This window comes from Mobula birostris, unplaced genomic scaffold, assembly GCF_030028105.1.
Source record: "Mobula birostris isolate sMobBir1 unplaced genomic scaffold, sMobBir1.hap1 scaffold_1553, whole genome shotgun sequence".
Classification (NCBI taxonomy): Eukaryota; Metazoa; Chordata; class Chondrichthyes; order Myliobatiformes; family Myliobatidae; genus Mobula; species Mobula birostris.
In genome coordinates, this window is record NW_027274594.1 from 60,001 (window position 1) to 87,902 (window position 27,902).

General features: G+C 52.0%; 1 pseudogene; it reads right to left on the reverse strand.

Annotated features, from left to right (window-relative positions):
• Window positions 1–450: 450 nt before the first annotated feature.
• On the reverse strand, window positions 451–27,609 carry LOC140192501 (uncharacterized; annotated as a pseudogene).
• Between the last annotated feature and the right edge of the window lie 293 nt (window positions 27,610–27,902).

Sequence of the window (27,902 nt, forward strand, 5' to 3'; positions counted from 1 at the left end):
AACCTGACACCAGGAGAGAGGGAAACGCCGGGATCTATAACGCGTGATTCCCTCAACACTCGGGAGGAAGCTGGGAGAAAATAGGAGCCGGGGAAGGGGTATGTCCTGAGGAGTAATGGACGTGTGGAGACGGGGAAAGTGGCCGAGGTCCTCAACGAATCCTCCGCGGGGGGAAGAAAATGAAAGCCAGTGAGTTTCGGGGTGGAGGACACGCACAAAACGCTGGAGGAAATCGGCCGGCCAGTCAGCACCTGGGGAAAGAAGTAAAGACAGTCACCGACCCTTCATCAGGATTCAAACCTCCATTGGGTCTCGGCCGGAAAACGCCGACCCTTCACTCTTTTCCGCAGATGCTGCCCAACCTGCTGAGTTCCTCCAGCGTTTTGTGTAAGATGCTCTGGGTTTCCAGCCGATTGGATCGATGTCATGGGGTTGGGTAAGTCCCGAGGTCTAGGTGAGACCTTTCTCAGGACAGGGGGTCGAGGAGCAGAGGTCTGGACCGTGACGGAGATGTTATCACCTGGGCCACAAGTGAAAACCCAGCCAACTGGCAGTCCTTCCTTGTTGAATTTTAATTTGATTGAGTCTGAATTCCAAGTTGCTCTCAAGGTAAATTCATTATCAAAGTACGTACATGCCACCATTACAAACCTGAGATGCGTTTTCTTGCGGGCATTCACTGTAAATACAAGAAACACCATCGACTCAATGAAACACCGCACCCAATGGGGCAGACAGGCAACTAGTGTCCAAAACACACGTACTGTGCAAATGCAGAAGAAAAAAATAATAATAATAAATAAGCAATAAATATCGAGAACATGAGATGAAGAGTCCTTGAAAGTGAGTCCACAGGATGCAGGAAGATTTTAATGATGAGGCAAATGAAGTTATCCCATTTGGGTCAAGAGCCCTATGCTTAAGGGGTAATAACTGTTCCTGAACCTGGTGGTGTGGGTCCTGAGACTCCTGTAACCACTTCCTGATGGTTGAGGGGTAATAAATGTTCCAGAATCTGGTGGTGTGGGTCCTGAGGCTCCTGTACCTCCTTCCTGATAGTTGAGGGGTAATAACTATCCCTGAATCTGGTGGTGTGGGACCTGAGGCTCCTGTACCTCCGTCCTGATGGTTGAGGGGTAATAACTGTTCCTGAACAGGGTGGTATGGGTCCTGAGGCTCCTGTATCACTTTCCTGATGGTTGCAGGGTAATAACTATTCCTGAACCTGGTGATGTAGGTCCTGAGGCTCCTGTCCCTCCTTCCTGATAGTTGAGGGGCAATAACTGTCCCTGAACCTGGTGGTGTGGGTCCTGAGGCTCCTGTACCTCCTTCCTGATGTTTGCGGACTAATCAATGTCCCTGAACCTGGAGTTGTGGGTCCTGAGGCTCATGTACCTCCATCCTGATGGTTGACGGGGTAATAACTGTCCCTGAACCTGATGGTGTGTGTACTGAGGATCCTGTACCTCCACCCTGATGGTTGAGGGGTAATAACTGTTCCTGAACCTGGTGGTGTGTGTCCTGAGGACCCTGTACCTCCTCACTGATGGTTGAGGGGTAATAACTGTTCCTGAACCTGGTGGTGTGGGTCCTGAGGATTCTGTACCACCTTCCTGATGGTTGAGGGTAATAACAGTTCCTGAACCTGGTGATGTGGGTTCAGATGCTCCTGTACCTCCTTCCTGATGGTTGCGGGGTAATAACTGTTCCTAAACCTGGTGGTGTGGGTCCTGAGGATTCTGTACCACCTTCCTGATGGTTGAGGGTAATAACAGTTCCTGAACCTGGTGATGTGGGTTCAGATGCTCCTGTACCTCCTTCCTGATGGTTGCGGGGTAATAACTGTACCTGAACCTGGTGGTGTAGATCCTGAGGTACCTGTCCTTCCTTCATGATAGTTGAGGGGGTAATAACTGTCCCTGACCCTGGTGGTGTCGGACCTGAGGCTCCTGTACCTCCTTCCTGATGGTTGAGGGGTAATAACTGATCCTGAACATGGTGGTGTGGTTCCTGAGGCTCCCAAACCTCCTTCCTGATGGTTCCGGGGTAATAACTCTTCCTGAAACTCGTGGTGATGGTCCTGAGGATCCTGTATCTCCTTCCTGATGGTTGCGGGGTAATAACTGTTCCTGAACCTGGTGGTGTGGGTCCAGATGCTCCTGTACCTACTTCCTGATGGTTGCAGGATAATAACTGTTCCTGAACCTGGTGGTGTAGATCCTCAGGCTCCTGTCCCTCCTTCCTGATAGTTGAGGGGGTAATAACTGTCCATAACCTGGTGGTGTGGTTCCTGAGGACCCAGTACCTCCTTCCTGATGGTTGAGGGGTAATAACTGTTCCTGAACCTGGTGGTGTGGGTCCTGAGGCTCCTGTAACCACTTCCTGATAGTTGGGGGTATTAACTGTTCCTGAACCTGGTGGTGTGGGTCCTGAGGTTCCTGTACCTCCTTCCTGATAGTTGAGGGGTAATAACTATCCCTGAACCTGGTGGTGTGGTTCCTGAGGCTCCTGTACATCCATCCTGATGGTTGAGGGGTAATGACCGTTCCTGAACCTGTTGGTGTGGGACCTGAGGCTCGTGTACCTCCTTCCTGATGGTTGAGGGGTAATAACTGATCCTGAAACTGGTGGTGTAGATCCTGAGGTACCTGTCCTTCCTTCATGATAGTTGAGGGGGTAATAACTGTCCCTGACCCTGGTGGTGTCGGACCTGAGGCTCCTGTACCTCCTTCCTGATGGTTGAGGGGTAATAACTGATCCTGAACATGGTGGTGTGGTTCCTGAGGCTCCCAAACCTCCTTCCTGATGGTTCCGGGGTAATAACTCTTCCTGAAACTCGTGGTGATGGTCCTGAGGATCCTATATCTCCTTCCTGATGGTTGCGGGGTAATAACTGTTCCTGAACCTGGTGGTGTGTGTTCTGAGGATCCTGTACCTCCTCCCTGATGGTTGAGGGGTAATAACTGTTCCTGAACCTGGTGGTGTGTGTCCTAAGGACCCTGTACCTCCTCGCTGTTGGTTGAGGGGTAATAACTGTTCCTGAACATGGTGGTGTGGGTCCTGAGGATTCTGTACCACCTTCCTGATGGTTGAGGGTAATAACAGTTCCTGAACCTGGTGATGTGGGTTCAGATGCTCCTGTACCTCCTTCCTGATGGTTGCGGGGTAATATCTGTTCCTGAACCTGGTGGTGTAGATCCTGAGGTACCTGTCCCTCCTTCATGATAGTTGAGGGGGTAATAACTGTCCCTGACCCTGGTGGTGTCGGACCTGAGGATCCTGTACCTACTTCCTGACGGTTGAGGGGTAATAACTGTTCCTGAACCTGGTGGTGTGTGTCCTGAGGACCCTGTACCTCCATCCTGATGGTTGAGGGGTAATAACTGTTCCTGAACCTGGTGGTGTGGATCCTGATGCTTCTGAACCACCTTACTGATGGTTGAGGGGCAATAACTGTTCCTGAACCTGGTGGTGTGTGTTCTGAGGATCCTGTACCTCCTCCCTGATGGTTGAGGGGTAATAACTGTTCCTGAACCTGGTGGTGTGTGTCCTGAGGACCCTGTACCTCCTCGCTGTTGGTTGAGGGATAATAACTGTTCCTGAACCTGGTGGTGTGGTTCCTGAGGCTCCTGTACCTCCTTCCTGATTGTTGAGGGGTAATAACTGTTCCTGAACCTGGTAGTGTGGGTCCTGAGGTTCATGTACCTCAATCCTGATGGTTGACGGGTTAATAACTGTCCCTGAACCTGATGGTGTGTGTACTGAGGATCCTGTACCTCCACCCTGATGGTTGAGGGGTAATAACTGTTCCTGAACCTGGTGGTGTGTGTCCCGAGGACCCTGTACCTCCTCACTGATGGTTGAGGGGTAATAACTGTTCCTGAACATGGTGGTGTGGGTCCTGAGGATTCTGTACCACCTTCCTGATGGTTGAGGGTAATAACAGTTCCTGAACCTGGTGATGTGGGTTCAGATGCTCCTGTACCTCCTTCCTGATGGTTGTGGGGTAATATCTGTTCCTGAACCTGGTGGTGTAGATCCTGAGGTACCTGTCCCTCCTTCATGATAGTTGAGGGGGTAATAACTGTCCCTGACCCTGGTGGTGTCGGACCTGAGGATCCTGTACCTACTTCCTGACGGTTGAGGGGTAATAACTGTTCCTGAACCTGGTGGTGTGTGTCCTGAGGACCCTGTACCTCCTTCGTGATGGTTGAGGGGTAATAACTGTTCCTGAACCTGGTGGTGTGGGTCCTGAGGCTTCTGTAACCACTTCCTGATATTTGGGGGTAATAACTGTTCCAGAACCTGGTGGTGTGGGTCCTGAGGTTCCTGTACCTCCTTCCTGATAGTTGAGGGGTAATAACTATCCCTGAACCTGGTGGTGCGGGTCCTGAGGCTCCTGTACATCCATCCTGATGGTTGAGGGGCAATGACCGTTCCTGAACCTGTTGGTGTGGGACCTGAGGATCCTGTACCATCTTCCTGATGGTTGAGGGGTAGTAACTGTTCCTGAACAGCGTGGTGTGGGTCCTGAGGCTCCTGTACCTCCTTCTTGATGGTTGAGGGGTAATAACTGATCCTGAACATGGTGGTGTGGTTCCTGAGGCTCCCAAACCTCCTTCCTGATGGTTCCGGGGTAATAACTCTTCCTGAAACTCGTGGTGATGGTCCTGAGGATCCTGTATCTCCTTCCTGATGGTTGCGGGGTAATAACTGTTCCTGAACCTGGTGGTGTGGGTCCTGAGGCTCCTGTACCACTTTCCTGATGGTTGAGGGGCAATAACTGTTCCTGAACCTGGTGGTGTGGGTCCTGAGGCTTCTGTAACCACTTCCTGATATTTGGGGGTAATAACTGTTCCAGAACCTGGTGGTGTGGGTCCTGAGGTTCCTGTACCTCCTTCCTGATAGTTGAGGGGTAATAACTATCCCTGAACCTGGTGGTGCGGGTCCTGAGGCTCCTGTACATCCATCCTGATGGTTGAGGGGCAATGACCGTTCTTGAACCTGTTGGTGTGGGACCTGAGGATCCTGTACCATCTTCCTGATGGTTGAGGGGTAGTAACTGTTCCTGAACAGCGTGGTGTGGGTCCTGAGGCTCCTGTACCTCCTTCTTGATGGTTGAGGGGTAATAACTGATCCTGAACATGGTTGTGTGGTTCCTGAGGCTCCCAAACCTCCTTCCTGATGGTTCCGGGGTAATAACTCTTCCTGAAACTCGTGGTGATGGTCCTGAGGATCCTGTATCTCCTTCCTGATGGTTGCGGGTAATAACTGTTCCTGAACCTGGTCGTGTGGGTCCTGAGGTTCCTGTACCTCCTTCCTGATAGTTGAGGGGTAATAACTATCCCTGAACCTGGTGGTGTGGGTCCTGAGGCTCCTGTAACCACTTCCTGATAGTTGCGGGTAATAACTGTTCCTGAACCTGGTGGTGTGGGTCCTGAGGTTCCTGTACCTCCTTCCTGATAGTTGAGGGGTAATAACTATCCCTGAACCTGGCGGTGTGGGTCCTGAGGCTCCTGTACATCCATCCTGATGGTTGAGGGGTAATGACCGTTCCTGAACCTGTTGGTGTGGGACCTGAGGCTCGTGTACCTCCTTCCTGATGGTTGAGGGGTAATAACTGATCCTGAAAGTGGTGCTGTGGGCCCTGAGGTTCCTGTACTTCCTTCCTGATGGTTGAGGGGCAATAACTGTTCCTAAACCTGGTGGTGTGTGTCCTGAGACTCCCATACCTCCTTCCTGATGGTTCCGGGGTAATAACTCTTCCTGAAACTCGTGGTGATGGTCCTGAGGATCCTGTATCTCCTTCCTGATGGTTGCGGGGTAGTAACTGTTCCTGAAGCTGGTGGTGTGGGTCCTGAGGCTTCTGAACCACCTTCCTGATGGTTGAGGGGCAATAACTGTTCCTGAACCTGGTGGTGTGTGTCCTGAGGATCCTGTACCTCCTCCCTGATGGTTGAGGGGTAATAACTGTTCCTGAACCAGGTGGTGTGTGTCCTGAGGACCCTGTACCTCCTCGCTGATGGTTGAGGGATAATAACTGTTCCTGAACCTGGTGGTGTGGTTCCTGAGGCTCCTGTACCTCCTTCCTGATGGTTGAGGGGTAATAACTGTTCCTGAACCTGGTAGTGTGGGTCCTGAGGCTCCTGCACCTCCTTCCTGATAGTTGACGGATGATAAGTGTTCCTGAAACTGGTGGTGTGGGTCCTGAGGCACCTGTACCTCCTTCCTGATAGTTGAGGGCTACTACCTGTCCCTGAACCTGGTGGTGTGGATCCTGAGGCTCCTGTACCTTCATCCTGATGGTTGAGGGGTAATGACCGTTCCTGAACCTGTTGGTGTGGGAACCTAACGATCCTGTACCTCCTTCCTGATGGTTGAGGGGTAATAACTGTTCCTGAACAGGTTGGTATGGGTCCTGAGGCTCCTGTACCTCCTTCCTGATGGTTGCGGGGTAATAACTGTTCCTGAACCTGGTGGTGTAGCTCCTAAAGCTCCTGTCCCTCCTTCCTGATAGTTGAGGGGCAATAACTGTCCCTGAACCTGGTGGTGTGGGTCCTGAGGCTCCTTTACCTCCATCCTGATGGTTGAGGGGGTAATAACTGTCCCTGAACCTGGTGGTGTGGGACCTGAGGATCCTGTACCTACTTCCTGATGGTTGAGGGGTAATAACTGTTTCTCAACCTGGTGGTGTGTGTACTGAGGATCCTGTACCTCCACCCTGATGGTTGAGGTGTAATAACTGTTCCTGAACCTGGTGGTGTGTGTCCTGAGGACCCTGTACCTCCTCGCTGATGGTTGAGTGGTAATAACTGTTCCTGAACCTGGCGGTGTGGGTCCTGAGGCTCCTGTACCTCCTTCCAGACGGTTGAGGGGTAATAACTGTTCCTGAAGCTGGTGGTTTTTGGTCCTCAGGCTCCTGTACCTCCTTTCTGATGGCTGAGGGGTAATAACTGTTCCTGATCCTGGTGGTGTGGGTTCTCAGGCTCCTGTACTTCCTTCCTGATGATTGAGGGGTAATAACTGTTCTTGAACCTGTTGGTGTGGGTCCTCAGGCTCCTGTACCTCCTTCCAGACGGTTGAGGGGCAATAACTGTTCCTGAACCTGGTGGTGTGGGTCCTCAGTCTCCTATACCTCCTTTCTGATGTTTGCGGGGTAATATCTGTTCCTGAACCTGGTGGTGTAGATCCTGAGGTACCTGTCCCTCCTTCATGATAGTTGAGGGGGTAATAACTGTCCCTGACCCTGGTGGTGTCGGACCTGAGGATCCTGTACCTACTTCCTGACGGTTGAGGGGTAATAACTGTTCCTGAACCTGGTGGTGTGTGTCCTGAGGACCCTGTACCTCCATCCTGATGGTTGAGGGGTAATTACTGTTCCTGAACCTGGTGGTGTGGATCCTGAGGCTTCTGAACCACCTTCCTGATGGTTGAGGGGCAATAACTGTTCCTGAACCTGGTGGTGTGTGTTCTGAGGATCCTGTACCTCCTCCCTGATGGTTGAGGGGTAATAACTGTTCCTGAACCTGGTGGTGTGTGTCCTGAGGACCCTGTACCTCCTCGCTGTTGGTTGAGGGATAATAACTGTTCCTGAACCTGGTGGTGTGGTTCCTGAGGCTCCTGTACCTCCTTCCTGATTGTTGAGGGGTAATAACTGTTCCTGAACCTGGTAGTGTGGGTCCTGAGGTTCATGTACCTCCATCCTGATGGTTGACGGGTTAATAACTGTCCCTGAACCTGATGGTGTGTGTACTGAGGATCCTGTACCTCCACCCTGATGGTTGAGGGGTAATAACTGTTCCTGAACCTGGTGGTGTGTGTCCTGAGGACCCTGTACCTCCTCACTGATGGTTGAGGGGTAATAACTGTCCCTGAACATGGTGGTGTGGGTCCTGAGGATTCTGTACCACCTTCCTGATGGTTGAGGGTAATAACAGTTCCTGAACCTGGTGATGTGGGTTCAGATGCTCCTGTACCTCCTTCCTGATGGTTGCGGGGTAATATCTGTTCCTGAACCTGGTGGTGTAGATCCTGAGGTACCTGTCCCTCCTTCATGATAGTTGAGGGGGTAATAACTGTCCCTGACCCTGGTGGTGTCGGACCTGAGGATCCTGTACCTACTTCCTGACGGTTGAGGGGTAATAACTGTTCCTGAACCTGGTGGTGTGTGTCCTGAGGACCCTGTACCTCCTTCGTGATGGTTGAGGGGTAATAACTGTTCCTGAACCTGGTGGTGTGGGTCCTGAGGCTTCTGTAACCACTTCCTGATATTTGGGGGTAATAACTGTTCCAGAACCTGGTGGTGTGGGTCCTGAGGTTCCTGTACCTCCTTCCTGATAGTTGAGGGGTAATAACTATCCCTGAACCTGGTGGTGCGGGTCCTGAGGCTCCTGTACATCCATCCTGATGGTTGAGGGGCAATGACCGTTCCTGAACCTGTTGGTGTGGGACCTGAGGATCCTGTACCATCTTCCTGATGGTTGAGGGGTAGTAACTGTTCCTGAACAGCGTGGTGTGGGTCCTGAGGCTCCTGTACCTCCTTCTTGATGGTTGAGGGGTAATAACTGATCCTGAACATGGTGGTGTGGTTCCTGAGGCTCCCAAACCTCCTTCCTGATGGTTCCGGGGTAATAACTCTTCCTGAAACTCGTGGTGATGGTCCTGAGGATCCTGTATCTCCTTCCTGATGGTTGCGGGGTAATAACTGTTCCTGAACCTGGTGGTGTGGGTCCTGAGGCTCCTGTACCACTTTCCTGATGGTTGAGGGGCAATAACTGTTCCTGAACCTGGTGGTGTGGGTCCTGAGGCTTCTGTAACCACTTCCTGATATTTGGGGGTAATAACTGTTCCAGAACCTGGTGGTGTGGGTCCTGAGGTTCCTGTACCTCCTTCCTGATAGTTGAGGGGTAATAACTATCCCTGAACCTGGTGGTGCGGGTCCTGAGGCTCCTGTACATCCATCCTGATGGTTGAGGGGCAATGACCGTTCTTGAACCTGTTGGTGTGGGACCTGAGGATCCTGTACCATCTTCCTGATGGTTGAGGGGTAGTAACTGTTCCTGAACAGCGTGGTGTGGGTCCTGAGGCTCCTGTACCTCCTTCTTGATGGTTGTGGGGTAATAACTGATCCTGAACATGGTGGTGTGGTTCCTGAGGCTCCCAAACCTCCTTCCTGATGGTTCCGGGGTAATAACTCTTCCTGAAACTCGTGGTGATGGTCCTGAGGATCCTGTATCTCCTTCCTGATGGTTGCGGGTAATAACTGTTCCTGAACCTGGTCGTGTGGGTCCTGAGGTTCCTGTACCTCCTTCCTGATAGTTGAGGGGTAATAACTATCCCTGAACCTGGTGGTGTGGGTCCTGAGGCTCCTGTAACCACTTCCTGATAGTTGCGGGTAATAACTGTTCCTGAACCTGGTGGTGTGGGTCCTGAGGTTCCTGTACCTCCTTCCTGATAGTTGAGGGGTAATAACTATCCCTGAACCTGGCGGTGTGGGTCCTGAGGCTCCTGTACATCCATCCTGATGGTTGAGGGGTAATGACCGTTCCTGAACCTGTTGGTGTGGGACCTGAGGCTCGTGTACCTCCTTCCTGATGGTTGAGGGGTAATAACTGATCCTGAAAGTGGTGCTGTGGGCCCTGAGGTTCCTGTACTTCCTTCCTGATGGTTGAGGGGCAATAACTGTTCCTAAACCTGGTGGTGTGTGTCCTGAGACTCCCATACCTCCTTCCTGATGGTTCCGGGGTAATAACTCTTCCTGAAACTCGTGGTGATGGTCCTGAGGATCCTGTATCTCCTTCCTGATGGTTGCGGGGTAATAACTGTTCCTGAAGCTGGTGGTGTGGGTCCTGAGGCTTCTGAACCACCTTCCTGATGGTTGAGGGGCAATAACTGTTCCTGAACCTGGTGGTGTGTGTCCTGAGGATCCTGTACCTCCTCCCTGATGGTTGAGGGGTAATAACTGTTCCTGAACCAGGTGGTGTGTGCCTGAGGACCCTGTACCTCCTCGCTGATGGTTGAGGGATAATAACTGTTCCTGAACCTGGTGGTGTGGTTCCTGAGGCTCCTGTACCTCCTTCCTGATGGTTGAGGGGTAATAACTGTTCCTGAACCTGGTAGTGTGGGTCCTGAGGCTCCTGCACCTCCTTCCTGATAGTTGACGGATGATAAGTGTTCCTGAAACTGGTGGTGTGGGTCCTGAGGCACCTGTACCTCCTTCCTGATATTTGAGGGCTACTAACTGTCCCTGAACCTGGTGGTGTGGATCCTGAGGCTCCTGTACCTTCATCCTGATGGTTGAGGGGTAATGACCGTTCCTGAACCTGTTGGTGTGGGAACCTAACGATCCTGTACCTCCTTCCTGATGGTTGAGGGGTAATAACTGTTCCTGAACAGGTTGGTATGGGTCCTGAGGCTCCTGTACCTCCTTCCTGATGGTTGCGGGGTAATAACTGTTCCTGAACCTGGTGGTGTAGCTCCTAAAGCTCCTGTCCCTCCTTCCTGATAGTTGAGGGGCAATAACTGTCCCTGAACCTGGTGGTGTGGGTCCTGAGGCTCCTTTACCTCCATCCTGATGGTTGAGGGGGTAATAACTGTCCCTGAACCTGGTGGTGTGGGACCTGAGGATCCTGTACCTACTTCCTGATGGTTGAGGGGTAATAACTGTTTCTCAACCTGGTGGTGTGTGTACTGAGGATCCTGTACCTCCACCCTGATGGTTGAGGTGTAATAACTGTTCCTGAACCTGGTGGTGTGTGTCCTAAGGACCCTGTACCTCCTCGCTGATGGTTGAGTGGTTATAACTGTTCCTGAATCTGGTGGTGTTGGTCCTGAGGCTCCTGTACCTCCTTCCTGATGGTTGAGGGATAATAACTCTTCCTGAACCTGGCGGTGTGGGTCCTGAGGCTCCTGTACCTCCTTCCAGACGGTTGAGGGGTAATAACTGTTCCTGAAGCTGGTGGTTTTTGGTCCTCAGGCTCCTGTACCTCCTTTCTGATGGCTGAGGGGTAATAACTGTTCCTGATCCTGGTGGTGTGGGTTCTCAGGCTCCTGTGCTTCCTTCCTGATGATTGAGGGGTAATAACTGTTCTTGAACCTGTTGGTGTGGGTCCTCAGGCTCCTGTACCTCCTTCCAGACGGTTGAGGGGCAATAACTTTTCCTGAACCTGGTGGTGTGGGTCCTCAGTCTCCTATACCTCCTTTCTGATGGTTGAGGAGTAATAACTGTTCCTGAACCTGGTGGTGTGGGTCCTGAGGCTTCTGTACCTCCTTCCTGGTAGTTGAGGGGTAATAACAGTTCCTCAACATGGAGGTGTGGGTCCTGAGGCTTCTGTACTTCCTTCCTCAGTGTTGAGGGGTAATAACTGTCCCTGAACCTGGTGGTGTGGGTCCTGAGGCTCCTGTCCCTCCATCCTGATAGTTGAGGGGCAATAACTGTCCCTGAACCTGGTGGTGTGGGTCCTGAGGCTCCTGTGCCTCCTTCCTGATGTTTGCGGACTAATCAATGTCCCTGAACCTGGAGTTGTGGGTCCTGAGGCTCATGTACCTCCATCCTGATGGTTGACGGGGTAATAACTGTCCCTGAACCTGATGGTGTGTGTACTGAGGATCCTGTACCTCCACCCTGATGGTTGAGGGATAATAACTGTACCTGAACCTGGTGGTGTGTGTCCTGAGGACCCTGTACATCCTCACTGATGGTTGAGGGGTAATAACTGTTCCCGAACCTGGTGGTGTGGGTCCTGAGGATTCTGTACCACCTCCCTGATGGTTGAGGGTAATAACAGTTCCTGAACCTGGTGATGTGGGTTCAGATGCTCCTGTACCTCCTTCCTGATGGTTGCGGGGTAATGACTGTTCCTGAACCTGGTGGTGTAGATCCTGAGGTACCTGTCCCTCCTTCATGATAGTTGAGGGGGTAATAACTGTCCCTGACCCTGGTGGTGTCAGACCTGAGGATCCTGTACCTACTTCCTGACGGTTGAGGGGTAATAACTGTTCCTGAACCTGGTGGTGTGTGTCCTGAGGACCCTGTATCTCCTCGCTGATGGTTGAGGGATAATAACTGTTCCTGAACCTGGTGGTGTGGTTCCTGAGGCTCCAGTACCTCCTTCCTGATGGTTGAGGGGTAATAACTGTTCCTGAACCTGGTGGTGTGGGTCCTGAGGCTCCTGTAACCACTTCCTGATATTTGGGGGTAATAACTGTTCCTGAACCTGGTGGTGTGGGTCCTGAGGTTCCTGTACCTCCTTCCTGGTAGTTGAGGGGTAATGACCGTTCCTGAACCTGTTGGTGTGGGACCTGAGGATCCTGTACCATCTTCCTGATGGTTGAGGGGTAGTAACTGTTCCTGAACAGGGTGGTGTGGGTCCTGAGGCTCCTGTACCTCCTTCCTGATGGCTGAGGGGTAATAACTGATCCTGAACATGGTGGTGTGGTTCCTGAGGCTCCCAAACCTCCTTCCTGATGGTTCCGGGGTAATAACTCTTCCTGAAACTCGTGGTGATGGTCCTGAGGATCCTGTATCTCCTTCCTGATGGTTGCGGGGTAATAACTGTTCCTGAACCTGGTGGTGTGGGTCCTGAGGCTTCTGTACCACTTTCCTGATGGTTGAGGGGCAATAACAGTTCCTGAACCTGGTGATGAGGGTCCAGATGCTCCTGTACCTCCTTCCTGATGGTTGCAGGATAATAACTGTTCCTGAACCTGGTGGTGTAGATCCTGAGTTTCCTGTCCCTCCTTCCTGATAGTTGAGGGGGTAATAACTGTCCATAACCTGGTGGTGTGGTTCCTGAGGACCCAGTACCTCCTTCCTGATGGTTGAGGGGTAATAACCGTTCCTGAACCTGTTGGTGTGGGACCTGAGGCTCGTGTACCTCCTTCCTGATGGTTGAGGGGTAATAACTGATCCTGAAACTGGTGGTGTGGGCCCTGAGGTTCCTGTACTTCCTTCCTGATGGTTGAGGGGCAATAACTGTTCCTGAACCTGGTGGTGTGTGTCCTGAGACTCCCATACCTCCTTCCTGATGGTTCCGGGGTAATAACTCTTCCTGAAACTCGTGGTGATGGTCCTGAGGATCCTGTATCTCCTTCCTGATGGTTGCGGGGTAATAACTGTTCCTGAAGCTGGTGGTGTGGGTCCTGAGGCTTATGAACCACCTTCCTGATGGTTGAGGGGCAATAACTGTTCCTGAACCTGGTGGTGTGTGTCCTGAGGATCCTGTACCTCCTCCCTGATGGTTGAGGGGTAATAACTGTTCCTGAACCTGGTGGTGTGTGTCCTGAGGACCCTGTACCTCCTCGCTGATGGTTGAGGGATAATAACTGTTCCTGAACCTGGTGGTGTGGGTCCTGAGGCTCCTGTACCTCCTTCCTGATGGTTGAGGGGTAATAACTGTTCCTGAACCTGGTAGTGTGGGTCCTGAGGCTCCTGCACCTCCTTCCTGATAGTTGAGGGATGATAAGTGTTCCTGAAACTGGTGGTGTGGGTCCTGAGGCACCTGTACCTCCTTCCTGATAGTTGAGGGCTACTAACTGTCCCTGAACCTGGTGGTGTGGATTCTGAGGCTCCTGTACCTCCATCCTGATGGTTGAGGAGTAATGACCGTTCCTGAACCTGTTGGTGTGGGAACCTAAGGATCCTGTACCTCCTTCCTGATGGTTGAGGGGTAATAACTGTTCCTGAACAGGTTGGTATGGGTCCTGAGGCTCCTGTACCTCCATCCTGATGGTTGCGGGGTAATATCTGTTCCTGAACCTGGTGGTGTAGCTCCTAAGGCTCCTGTCCCTCCTTCCTGATAGTTGAGGGGCAATAACTGTCCCTGAACCTGGTGGTGTGGGTCCTGAGGCTCCTTTACCTCCATCCTGATGGTTGAGGGGGTAATAACTGTCCCTGAACCTGGTGGTGGTGTGACCTGAGGATCCTGTACCTACTTCCTGATGGTTGAGGGGTAATAACTGTTTCTCAACCTGGTGGTGTGTGTACTGAGGATCCTGTACCTCCTTCCTGATGGCTGAGGGGTAATAGCTGTTCCTGAACCTGGTGGTGTGTGTCCTGAGGACCCTGTACCTCCTCGCTGATGGTTGAGTGGTAATAACTGTTCCTGAATCTGGTGGTGTTGGTCCTGAGGCTCCTGTACCTCCTTCCTGATGGTTGAGGGATAATAACTCTTCCTGAACCTGGCGGTGTGGGTCCTGAGGCTCCTGCACCTCCTTCCAGACGGTTGAGGGGTAATAACTGTTCCTGAACCTGGTGGTGTGGGTCCTCAGGCTCCTGTACCTCCTTCCTGATGATTGAGGGGTAATAACTGTTCCTGAATCTGGTGGTGTTGGTCCTGAGGCTCCTGTACCTCCTTCCTGATGGTTGAGGGGTAATAACTCTTCCTGAACCTGGTGGTGTGGGCCCTGAGGCTCCTTACCTCCTTCCAGACGGCTGAGGGGTAATAACTGTTCCTGAACCTGGTGGTGTGGGTCCTCAGGCTCCTGTACCTCCTTCCTGATGATTGAGGGGTAATAACTGTTCCTGAACCTGTTGGTGTGGGTCCTCAGGCTCCTGTACCTCCTTCCAGATGGTTGAGGGGCAATAACTGTTCCTGAACCTGGTGGTGTGGGTCTTCAGTCTCCTGTACCTCCTTTCTGATGGTTGAGGAGTAAAAACTGTTCCTGAACCTGGTGGTGTGGGTCCTGAGGCTTCTGTACCTCCTTCCTGGTAGTTGAGGGGTAATAACAGTTCCTCAACATGGAGGTGTGGGTCCTGAGGCTTCTGTACTTCCTTCCTCAGAGCTGAGGGGTAATAACTGTCCCTGAAGCTGGTGGTGTGGGTCCTGAGGCTCCTGTCCCTCCATGCTGATAGTTGAGGGGCAATAACTGTCCCTGAACCTGGTGGTGTGGGTCCTGAGGCTCCTGTACCTCCTTCCTGATGTTTGCGGAATAATCAATGTCCCTGAACCTGGAGTTGTGGGTCCTGAGGCTCATGTACCTCCATCCTGATGGTTGACGGGGTAATAACTGTCCCTGAACCTGATGGTGTGTGTACTGAGGATCCTGTACCTCCACCCTGATGGTTGAGGGGTAATAACTGTACCTGAACCTGGTGGTGTGTGTCCTGAGGACCCTGTACCTCCTCACTGATGGTTGAGGGGTAATAACTGTTCCTGAACCTGGTGGTGTGGGTCCTGAGGATTCTGTACCACCTTCCTGATGGTTGAGGGTAATAACAGTTCCTGAACCTGGTGATGTGGGTTCAGATGCTCCTGTACCTCCTTCCTGATGGTTGCGGGGTAATATCTGTTCCTGAACCTGGTGGTGTAGATCCTGAGGTACCTGTCCCTCCTTCATGATAGTTGAGGGGGTAATAACTGTCCCTGACCCTGGTGGTGTCGGACCTGAGGATCCTGTACCTACTTCCTGACGGTTGAGAGGTAATAACTGTTCCTGAACCTGGTGGTGTGTGTCCTGAGGACCCTGTACCTCCTCGCTGATGGTTGAGGGATAATAACTGTTCCTGAACCTGGTGGTGTGGTTCCTGAGGCTTCAGTACCTCCTTCCTGATGGTTGAGGGGTAATAACTATCCCTGAACCTGGTGGTGCGGGTCCTGAGGCTCCTGTACATCCATCCTGATGGTTGAGGGGTAATGACCGTTCCTGAACCTGTTGGTGTGGGACCTGAGGATCCTGTACCATCTTCCTGATGGTTGAGGGGTAGTAACTGTTCCTGAACAGGGTGGTGTGGGTCCTGAGGCTCCTGTACCTCCTTCCTGATGGTTGAGGGGTAATAACTGATCCTGAACATGGTGGTGTGGTTCCTGAGGCTCCCAAACCTCCTTCCTGATGGTTGCGGGGTAATAACTCTTCCTGAAACTCGTGGTGATGGTCCTGAGGATTCTGTATCTCCTTCCTGATGGTTGCGGGGTAATAACTGTTCCTGAACCTGGTGGTGTGGGTCCTGAGGCTTCTGTACCACTTTCCTGATGGTTGAGGGGCAATAGCAGTTCCTGAACCTGGTGATGTGGGTCCAGATGCTCCTGTACCTCCTTCCTGATGGTTGCAGGATAATAACTGTCCATAACCTGGTGGTGTGGTTCCTGAGGACCCAGTACCTCCTTCCTGATGGTTGAGGGGTAATAACTGTTCCTGAACCTGGTGGTGTGGGTCCTGAGGCTCCTGTAACCAATTCCTGATAGTTGCGGGTAATAACTGTTCCTGAACCTGGTGGTGTGGGTCCTGAGGTTCCTGTACCTCCTTCCTGATAGTTGAGGGGTAATAACTATCCCTGAACCTGGTGGTGTGGGTCCTGAGGCTCCTGTACATCCATCCTGATGGTTGAGGGGTAATGACCGTTCCTGAACCTGTTGGTGTGGGACCTGAGGCTCGTGTACCTCCTTCCTGATGGTTGAGGGGTAATAACTGATCCTGAAACTGGTGCTGTGGGCCCTGAGGTTCCTGTACTTCCTTCCTGATGGTTGAGGGGCAATAACTGTTCCTGAACCTGGTGGTGTGGTTCCTGAGACTCCCATACCTCCTTCCTGATGGTTCCGGGGTAATAACTCTTCCTGAAACTCGTGGTGATGGTCCTGAGGATCCTGTATCTCCTTCCTGATGGTTGCGGGGTAATAACTGTTCCTGAAGCTAGTGGTGTGGGTCCTGAGGCTTCTGAACCACCTTCCTGATGGTTGAGGGGCAATAACTGTTCCTGAACCTGGTGGTGTGTGTCCTGAGGATCCTGTACCTCCTCCCTGATGGTTGAGGGGTAATAACTGTTCCTGAACCTGGTGGTGTGTGTCCTGAGGACCCTGTACCTCCTCGCTGAATAACTGTTCCTGAACCTGGTGGTGTGGATCCTGAGGCTCCTGTACCTTCATCCTGATGGTTGAGGGGTAATGACCGTTCCTGAACCTGTTGGTGTGGGAACCTAAGGATCCTGTACCTCCTTCCTGATGGTTGAGGGATAATAACTGTTCCTGAACCTGGTGGTGTGGGTCCTGAGGCTCCTGTACCTCCTTCCTGATGGTTGAGGGGTAATAACTGTTCCTGAACCTGGTAGTGTGGGTCCTGAGGCTCCTGCACCTCCTTCCTGATAGTTGAGGGATGATAAGTGTTCCTGAAACTGGTGGTGTGGGTCCTGAGGCACCTGTACCTCCTTCCTGATAGTTGAGGGCTACTAACTGTCCCTGAACCTGGTGGTGTGGATTCTGAGGCTCCTGTACCTCCATCCTGATGGTTGAGGAGTAATGACCGTTCCTGAACCTGTTGGTGTGGGAACCTAAGGATCCTGTACCTCCTTCCTGATGGTTGAGGGGTAATAACTGTTCCTGAACAGGTTGGTATGGGTCCTGAGGCTCCTGTACCTCCATCCTGATGGTTGCGGGGTAATATCTGTTCCTGAACCTGGTGGTGTAGCTCCTAAGGCTCCTGTCCCTCCTTCCTGATAGTTGAGGGGCAATAACTGTCCCTGAACCTGGTGGTGTGGGTCCTGAGGCTCCTTTACCTCCATCCTGATGGTTGAGGGGGTAATAACTGTCCCTGAACCTGGTGGTGGTGTGACCTGAGGATCCTGTACCTACTTCCTGATGGTTGAGGGGTAATAACTGTTTCTCAACCTGGTGGTGTGTGTACTGAGGATCCTGTACCTCCTTCCTGATGGCTGAGGGGTAATAGCTGTTCCTGAACCTGGTGGTGTGTGTCCTGAGGACCCTGTACCTCCTCGCTGATGGTTGAGTGGTAATAACTGTTCCTGAATCTGGTGGTGTTGGTCCTGAGGCTCCTGTACCTCCTTCCTGATGGTTGAGGGATAATAACTCTTCCTGAACCTGGCGGTGTGGGTCCTGAGGCTCCTGCACCTCCTTCCAGACGGTTGAGGGGTAATAACTGTTCCTGAACCTGGTGGTGTGGGTCCTCAGGCTCCTGTACCTCCTTCCTGATGATTGAGGGGTAATAACTGTTCCTGAATCTGGTGGTGTTGGTCCTGAGGCTCCTGTACCTCCTTCCTGATGGTTGAGGGGTAATAACTCTTCCTGAACCTGGTGGTGTGGGCCCTGAGGCTCCTTACCTCCTTCCAGACGGCTGAGGGGTAATAACTGTTCCTGAACCTGGTGGTGTGGGTCCTCAGGCTCCTGTACCTCCTTCCTGATGATTGAGGGGTAATAACTGTTCCTGAACCTGTTGGTGTGGGTCCTCAGGCTCCTGTACCTCCTTCCAGATGGTTGAGGGGCAATAACTGTTCCTGAACCTGGTGGTGTGGGTCTTCAGTCTCCTGTACCTCCTTTCTGATGGTTGAGGAGTAAAAACTGTTCCTGAACCTGGTGGTGTGGGTCCTGAGGCTTCTGTACCTCCTTCCTGGTAGTTGAGGGGTAATAACAGTTCCTCAACATGGAGGTGTGGGTCCTGAGGCTTCTGTACTTCCTTCCTCAGAGCTGAGGGGTAATAACTGTCCCTGAAGCTGGTGGTGTGGGTCCTGAGGCTCCTGTCCCTCCATGCTGATAGTTGAGGGGCAATAACTGTCCCTGAACCTGGTGGTGTGGGTCCTGAGGCTCCTGTACCTCCTTCCTGATGTTTGCGGAATAATCAATGTCCCTGAACCTGGAGTTGTGGGTCCTGAGGCTCATGTACCTCCATCCTGATGGTTGACGGGGTAATAACTGTCCCTGAACCTGATGGTGTGTGTACTGAGGATCCTGTACCTCCACCCTGATGGTTGAGGGGTAATAACTGTACCTGAACCTGGTGGTGTGTGTCCTGAGGACCCTGTACCTCCTCACTGATGGTTGAGGGGTAATAACTGTTCCTGAACCTGGTGGTGTGGGTCCTGAGGATTCTGTACCACCTTCCTGATGGTTGAGGGTAATAACAGTTCCTGAACCTGGTGATGTGGGTTCAGATGCTCCTGTACCTCCTTCCTGATGGTTGCGGGGTAATATCTGTTCCTGAACCTGGTGGTGTAGATCCTGAGGTACCTGTCCCTCCTTCATGATAGTTGAGGGGGTAATAACTGTCCCTGACCCTGGTGGTGTCGGACCTGAGGATCCTGTACCTACTTCCTGACGGTTGAGAGGTAATAACTGTTCCTGAACCTGGTGGTGTGTGTCCTGAGGACCCTGTACCTCCTCGCTGATGGTTGAGGGATAATAACTGTTCCTGAACCTGGTGGTGTGGTTCCTGAGGCTTCAGTACCTCCTTCCTGATGGTTGAGGGGTAATAACTATCCCTGAACCTGGTGGTGCGGGTCCTGAGGCTCCTGTACATCCATCCTGATGGTTGAGGGGTAATGACCGTTCCTGAACCTGTTGGTGTGGGACCTGAGGATCCTGTACCATCTTCCTGATGGTTGAGGGGTAGTAACTGTTCCTGAACAGGGTGGTGTGGGTCCTGAGGCTCCTGTACCTCCTTCCTGATGGTTGAGGGGTAATAACTGATCCTGAACATGGTGGTGTGGTTCCTGAGGCTCCCAAACCTCCTTCCTGATGGTTGCGGGGTAATAACTCTTCCTGAAACTCGTGGTGATGGTCCTGAGGATTCTGTATCTCCTTCCTGATGGTTGCGGGGTAATAACTGTTCCTGAACCTGGTGGTGTGGGTCCTGAGGCTTCTGTACCACTTTCCTGATGGTTGAGGGGCAATAGCAGTTCCTGAACCTGGTGATGTGGGTCCAGATGCTCCTGTACCTCCTTCCTGATGGTTGCAGGATAATAACTGTCCATAACCTGGTGGTGTGGTTCCTGAGGACCCAGTACCTCCTTCCTGATGGTTGAGGGGTAATAACTGTTCCTGAACCTGGTGGTGTGGGTCCTGAGGCTCCTGTAACCAATTCCTGATAGTTGCGGGTAATAACTGTTCCTGAACCTGGTGGTGTGGGTCCTGAGGTTCCTGTACCTCCTTCCTGATAGTTGAGGGGTAATAACTATCCCTGAACCTGGTGGTGTGGGTCCTGAGGCTCCTGTACATCCATCCTGATGGTTGAGGGGTAATGACCGTTCCTGAACCTGTTGGTGTGGGACCTGAGGCTCGTGTACCTCCTTCCTGATGGTTGAGGGGTAATAACTGATCCTGAAACTGGTGCTGTGGGCCCTGAGGTTCCTGTACTTCCTTCCTGATGGTTGAGGGGCAATAACTGTTCCTGAACCTGGTGGTGTGGTTCCTGAGACTCCCATACCTCCTTCCTGATGGTTCCGGGGTAATAACTCTTCCTGAAACTCGTGGTGATGGTCCTGAGGATCCTGTATCTCCTTCCTGATGGTTGCGGGGTAATAACTGTTCCTGAAGCTAGTGGTGTGGGTCCTGAGGCTTCTGAACCACCTTCCTGATGGTTGAGGGGCAATAACTGTTCCTGAACCTGGTGGTGTGTGTCCTGAGGATCCTGTACCTCCTCCCTGATGGTTGAGGGGTAATAACTGTTCCTGAACCTGGTGGTGTGTGTCCTGAGGACCCTGTACCTCCTCGCTGAATAACTGTTCCTGAACCTGTTGGTGTGGTTCCTGAGGCTCCTGTACCTCCTTCCTGATGGTTGAGGGGTAATAACTGTTCCTGAACCTGGTAGTGTGGGTCCTGAGGCTCCTGCACCTCCTTCCTGATAGTTGAGGGATGATAAGTGTTCCTGAAACTGGTGGTGTGGGTCCTGAGGCACCTGTAACTCCTTCCTGATAGTTGAGGGCTACTAACTGTCCCTGAACCTGGTGGTGTGGATCCTGAGGCTCCTGTACCTTCATCCTGATGGTTGAGGGGTAATGACCGTTCCTGAACCTGTTGGTGTGGGAACCTAAGGATCCTGTACCTCCTTCCTGATGGTTGAGGGGTAATAACTGTTCCTGAACAGGTTGGTATGGCTCCTGAGGCTCCTATACCTCCTTCCTGATGGTTGCGGGGTAATAACTGTTCCTGAACCTGGTGGTGTAGTTCCATAGGCTCCTGTACCTCCTTCCTGATAGTTGAGGGGTAATAACTGTTCCTGAACCTGGTAGTGTGGGTCCTGAGGCTCCTGCACCTCCTTCCTGATAGTTGAGGGATGATAACTGTTCCTGAACCTGGTGGTGTGGGTCCTGAGGCTCCTGTACCTCCTTCCTGATAGTTGAGGGGTACTAACTGTCCCTGAACCTGGTGGTGTGGATCCTGAGGCTCCTGTACCTCCATCCTGATGGTTGAGGGGTAATGACCGTTCCTGAACCTGTTGGTGTGGGAACCTGAGGATCCTGTACCTACTTCCTGATGGTTGAGGGGTAATAACTGTTTCTCAACCTGGTGGTGTGTGTACTGAGGATCCTGTACCTCCACCCTGATGGTTGAGGTGTAATAACTGTTCCTGAACCTGGTGGTGTGTGTCCTGAGGACCCTGTACCTACTCGCTGATTATTGAGAGGTAATAACTGTTCCTGAAACTGGTGGTGTTGGTCCTGAGGCTCCTGTACCTCCTTCCTGATGGTTGAGGGATAATAACTCTTCCTGAACCTGGTGGTGTGTGTACTGAGGATCCTGTACCTCCTTTCAGACGGTTGAGGGGTAATAACTGTTCCTCAACATGGAGGTGTGGGTCCTGAGGCTTCTGTACTTCCTTCCTCAAGTTGAGGAGTAATAACTGTCCCTGAACCTGGTGTTGTGGGTCCTGAGGCTCCTGTACCTCCTTCCTGATGGTTGAGGGGTAATAACTGTTCCCGAACCTGGTGAAGTGTGTCCTGAGGCTACTGTACCCCATTCCTGATGGCTGAGGGGTAATAACTGTCCCTGAACCTGGTGTTGTGGGTCCTGAGGCTCCTGTACCTCCTTCCTGATGGTTGGGGGGTAATAACTCTTCCTGAACCTGGCGGTGTGGGTTCTGAGGCTCCTGTACCTGCTTCCAGATGGTTGTGAGGTAATAACTCTTCCTCAAACTGGTAGTGAGGGTCCTGAGGCTCCTGTACCTCCATCCTCATGGTTGAGGGGTAATAACTGTTCCTGAACCTGGTGGTGTGGGACCTGAGGATCCTGAACCTCCTCCGTGATGGTTGAGGGGTAATAACTGTTCCTGAACCTGGCGGTGTGGGTCCTGAGGCACCTGTACCTCCTTCCTGATGTTTGAGGGGTAATAAGTGTCCCTGAACCTGGTGGTGTTTGTCCGGAGGCTACTGTACCTCCTTCCTGATGGTTGAGGGGTGATAACTGTTCCCAAACCTGGTGGTGCGGGTCCTGAGGCTGCTGTACATTCTTCCTGATGTTTGAGGGGTCATAGCTGTTCCTGAACCAGGTGGTGTGGGTCCTCAGTGTACTGTACCTCCTTTCTGATGTTTGAGGGCTAATAACTGTTCCTGAACCTGGTTGTGTGGGTTATGAGGCTCCTGTACCTCCTTCCTGATGGTTGAGGGAGAATAACTGTTCCTGAAACTGGTGGTGTGTCCTGAGGCTCCTGTCCTTCCTTCCTGATGGTTGAGGGGTATTAATTGTTCCTGAACCTGGTGGTCTTGGTCCTTAGGCTCCTGAAACTCGTTCCTGATGGTTGAGGGGTAATAACTGTCCCTGAAACTTGTGGTGTTTGTCTGGAGGCTACTGTACCTCCTTCCTGATGGTTGAGGTGTAATAAAAGTTCCCGAACCTGGTGGTGTGGGTCCTCAGTCTGCTGTACATTCTTCCTGATGTTTGAGGGGTCATAACTGTTCCTGAACTTGGTGGTGTGGGCCCTCAGTCTCCTGTACCTCCTTTCTGATGGTTGAGGGGTAATAAATGTTCCTGAACCTGGTGGTGTGGGTTATGAGGCTCCTGTACCTCCTTCCTGATGGTGAGGGATAATAACTGTTCCTGAAACTGGTGGTGTGTCCTGAGGCTCCTGTCCCTCCTTCCAGATGGTTGAGGGGTAATATTTGTTCCTGCCCCTGGTGGTCTTGGTCCTTAGGCTGCTGAAACTCGTTCCTGATGGTTGAGGGGTAATAACTGTTCCTGAACATGTTGGTGTGGGACCTGAGGCTCCTGTACCTTCTCCCTGATGGTTGAGGGGTAGTAACTGTTCCCGAACCTGGTGGTGTGGGTCCTGAGGCTCCTGTACCTCCTTCCTGATGGTTGGGGGGTAATAACTCTTCCTGAACCTGGCGGTGTGGGTCCTGAGGCTCCTGTACCTGCTTCCAGATGGTTGAGGGGTAATAACTCTTCCTCAAACTGGTAGTGAGGGTCCTGAGGCTCCTGTACCTCCATCCTCATGGTTGAGGGGTAATAACTGTTCCTGAACCTGGTGGTGTTTGTCCGGAGGCTACTGTACCTCCTTCCTGATGGTTGAGGGGTAATAACTGTTCCCAAACCTGGTGGTGTGGGTCCTGAGGCTTCTGTACATTCTTCCTGATGTTTGAGGGGTCATAGCTGTTCCTGAACCAGGTGGTGTGGGTCCTCAGTGTACTGTACCTCCTTTCTGATGTTTGAGGGCTAATAACTGTTCCTGAACCTGGTTGTGTGGGTTATGAGGCTCCTGTACCTCCTTCCTGATGGTTGAGGGAGAATAACTGTTCCTGAAACTGGTGGTGTGTCCTGAGGCTCCTGTCCTTCCTTCCTGATGGTTGAGGGGTATTAATTGTTCCTGAACCTGGTGGTCTTGGTCCTTAGGCTCCTGAAACTCGTTCCTGATGGTTGAGGGGTAATAACTGTCCCTGAACCTTGTGGTGTTTGTCTGGAGGCTACTGTACCTCCTTCCTGATGGTTGAGGTGTAATAAAAGTTCCCGAACCTGGTGGTGTGGGTCCTCAGTCTGCTGTACATTCTTCCTGATGTTTGAGGGGTCATAACTGTTCCTGAACCAGGTGGTGTGGGCCCTCAGTCTCCTGTACCTCCTTTCTGATGGTTGAGGGGTAATAAATGTTCCTGAACCTGGTGGTGTGGGTTATGAGGCTCCTGTACCTCCTTCCTGATGGTGAGGGATAATAACTGTTCCTGAAACTGGTGGTGTGTCCTGAGGCTCCTGTCCTTCCTTCCTGATGGTTGAGGGGTAATATTTGTTCCTGCCCCTGGTGGTCTTGGTCCTTAGGCTGCTGAAACTCGTTCCTGATGGTTGAGGGGTAATAACTGTTCCTGAACCTGGCGGTGTGGGTCCTGAGGCACCTGTACCTCCTTCCTGATGTTTGAGGGGTAATAAGTGTCCCTGAACCTGGTGGTGTTTGTCCGGAGGCTACTGTACCTCCTTCCTGATGGTTGAGGGGTAATAACTGTTCCCAAACCTGGTGGTGTGGGTCCTGAGGCTTCTGTACATTCTTCCTGATGTTTGAGGGGTCATAGCTGTTCCTGAACCAGGTGGTGTGGGTCCTCAGTGTACTGTACCTCCTTTCTGATGTTTGAGGGCTAATAACTGTTCCTGAACCTGGTTGTGTGGGTTATGAGGCTCCTGTACCTCCTTCCTGATGGTTGAGGGAGAATAACTGTTCCTGAAACTGGTGGTGTGTCCTGAGGCTCCTGTCCTTCCTTCCTGATGGTTGAGGGGTATTAATTGTTCCTGAACCTGGTGGTCTTGGTCCTTAGGCTCCTGAAACTCGTTCCTGATGGTTGAGGGGTAATAACTGTCCCTGAACCTTGTGGTGTTTGTCTGGAGGCTACTGTACCTCCTTCCTGATGGTTGAGGTGTAATAAAAGTTCCCGAACCTGGTGGTGTGGGTCCTCAGTCTGCTGTACATTCTTCCTGATGTTTGAGGGGTCATAACTGTTCCTGAACCAGGTGGTGTGGGCCCTCAGTCTCCTGTACCTCCTTTCTGATGGTTGAGGGGTAATAAATGTTCCTGAACCTGGTGGTGTGGGTTATGAGGCTCCTGTACCTCCTTCCTGATGGTGAGGGATAATAACTGTTCCTGAAACTGGTGGTGTGTCCTGAGGCTCCTGTCCTTCCTTCCTGATGGTTGAGGGGTAATATTTGTTCCTGCCCCTGGTGGTCTTGGTCCTTAGGCTGCTGAAACTCGTTCCTGATGGTTGAGGGGTAATAACTGTTCCTGAACATGTTGGTGTGGGACCTGAGGCTCCTGTACCTTCTCCCTGATGGTTGAGGGGTAATAACTGTTCCCGAACCTGGTGGTGTGGGTCTGAGGCTGCTGTATATTCTTCCTGATGGTTGAGGGGTAATAAATGTTCCTGCACCTGGTGGTGTGGGTGCTGAGGCTCCTGTACCTCCTTCCTGGTAGTTGAGGGGTAATAACTGTTCCTCAACATGGAGGTGTGGGTCCTGAGGCTTCGATACTTCCTTCCTCAGAGGTGAGGGGTAATAACTGTCCCTGAACCTGGTGGTGTGGGTCTTGAGGCACCTCCACCTCCTTCCTGATGGTTGAGGGATAATAACTCTTCCTGAACCTGGTGGTGTGGGTCCTGAGGATCCTGTACCTCCTTCCAGACGGTTGAGGGGTAATAACTGTTCCTGAACCCGGTGGTGTGGGTCCTCAGGCTCCTGTACCTCCTTCCTGATGATTGAGGGGTAATAACTGTTCCTGAATCTGGTGGTGTTGGTCCTGAGGCTCCTGTACCTCCTTCCTGATGGTTGAGGGGTAATGACCGTTCCTGAACCTGTTGGTGTGGGAACCTGAGGATCCTGTACCTACTTCCTGATGGTTGAGGGGTAATAACTGTTTCTCAACCTGGTGGTGTGTGTACTGAGGATCCTGTACCTCCACCCTGATGGTTGAGGTGTAATAACTGTTCCTGAACCTGGTGGTGTGTGTCCTGAGGACCCTGTACCTACTCGCTGATTATTGAGAGGTAATAACTGTTCCTGAAACTGGTGGTGTTGGTCCTGAGGCTCCTGTACCTCCTTCCTGATGGTTGAGGGATAATAACTCTTCCTGAACCTGGTGGTGTGTGTACTGAGGATCCTGTACCTCCTTTCAGACGGTTGAGGGGTAATAACTGTTCCTCAACATGGAGGTGTGGGTCCTGAGGCTTCTGTACTTCCTTCCTCAAGTTGAGGAGTAATAACTGTCCCTGAACCTGGTGGTGTGGGTCCTGAGGCTCCTGTACCTCCTTCCTGATGGTTGAGGGGTAATAACTGTTCCCGAACCTGGTGAAGTGTGTCCTGAGGCTACTGTACCCCATTCCTGATGGCTGAGGGGTAATAACTGTCCCTGAACCTGGTGTTGTGGGTCCTGAGGCTCCTGTACCTCCTTCCTGATGGTTGGGGGGTAATAACTCTTCCTGAACCTGGCGGTGTGGGTTCTGAGGCTCCTGTACCTGCTTCCAGATGGTTGTGAGGTAATAACTCTTCCTCAAACTGGTAGTGAGGGTCCTGAGGCTCCTGTACCTCCATCCTCATGGTTGAGGGGTAATAACTGTTCCTGAACCTGGTGGTGTGGGACCTGAGGATCCTGAACCTCCTCCGTGATGGTTGAGGGGTAATAACTGTTCCTGAACCTGGCGGTGTGGGTCCTGAGGCACCTGTACCTCCTTCCTGATGTTTGAGGGGTAATAAGTGTCCCTGAACCTGGTGGTGTTTGTCCGGAGGCTACTGTACCTCCTTCCTGATGGTTGAGGGGTGATAACTGTTCCCAAACCTGGTGGTGCGGGTCCTGAGGCTGCTGTACATTCTTCCTGATGTTTGAGGGGTCATAGCTGTTCCTGAACCAGGTGGTGTGGGTCCTCAGTGTACTGTACCTCCTTTCTGATGTTTGAGGGCTAATAACTGTTCCTGAACCTGGTTGTGTGGGTTATGAGGCTCCTGTACCTCCTTCCTGATGGTTGAGGGAGAATAACTGTTCCTGAAACTGGTGGTGTGTCCTGAGGCTCCTGTCCTTCCTTCCTGATGGTTGAGGGGTATTAATTGTTCCTGAACCTGGTGGTCTTGGTCCTTAGGCTCCTGAAACTCGTTCCTGATGGTTGAGGGGTAATAACTGTCCCTGAAACTTGTGGTGTTTGTCTGGAGGCTACTGTACCTCCTTCCTGATGGTTGAGGTGTAATAAAAGTTCCCGAACCTGGTGGTGTGGGTCCTCAGTCTGCTGTACATTCTTCCTGATGTTTGAGGGGTCATAACTGTTCCTGAACTTGGTGGTGTGGGCCCTCAGTCTCCTGTACCTCCTTTCTGATGGTTGAGGGGTAATAAATGTTCCTGAACCTGGTGGTGTGGGTTATGAGGCTCCTGTACCTCCTTCCTGATGGTGAGGGATAATAACTGTTCCTGAAACTGGTGGTGTGTCCTGACGCTCCTGTCCCTCCTTCCAGATGGTTGAGGGGTAATATTTGTTCCTGCCCCTGGTGGTCTTGGTCCTTAGGCTGCTGAAACTCGTTCCTGATGGTTGAGGGGTAATAACTGTTCCTGAACATGTTGGTGTGGGACCTGAGGCTCCTGTACCTTCTCCCTGATGGTTGAGGGGTAGTAACTGTTCCCGAACCTGGTGGTGTGGGTCCTGAGGCTCCTGTACCTCCTTCCTGATGGTTGGGGGGTAATAACTCTTCCTGAACCTGGCGGTGTGGGTCCTGAGGCTCCTGTACCTGCTTCCAGATGGTTGAGGGGTAATAACTCTTCCTCAAACTGGTAGTGAGGGTCCTGAGGCTCCTGTACCTCCATCCTCATGGTTGAGGGGTAATAACTGTTCCTGAACCTGGTGGTGTTTGTCCGGAGGCTACTGTACCTCCTTCCTGATGGTTGAGGGGTAATAACTGTTCCCAAACCTGGTGGTGTGGGTCCTGAGGCTTCTGTACATTCTTCCTGATGTTTGAGGGGTCATAGCTGTTCCTGAACCAGGTGGTGTGGGTCCTCAGTGTACTGTACCTCCTTTCTGATGTTTGAGGGCTAATAACTGTTCCTGAACCTGGTTGTGTGGGTTATGAGGCTCCTGTACCTCCTTCCTGATGGTTGAGGGAGAATAACTGTTCCTGAAACTGGTGGTGTGTCCTGAGGCTCCTGTCCTTCCTTCCTGATGGTTGAGGGTATTAATTGTTCCTGAACCTGGTGGTCTTGGTCCTTAGGCTCCTGAAACTCGTTCCTGATGGTTGAGGGGT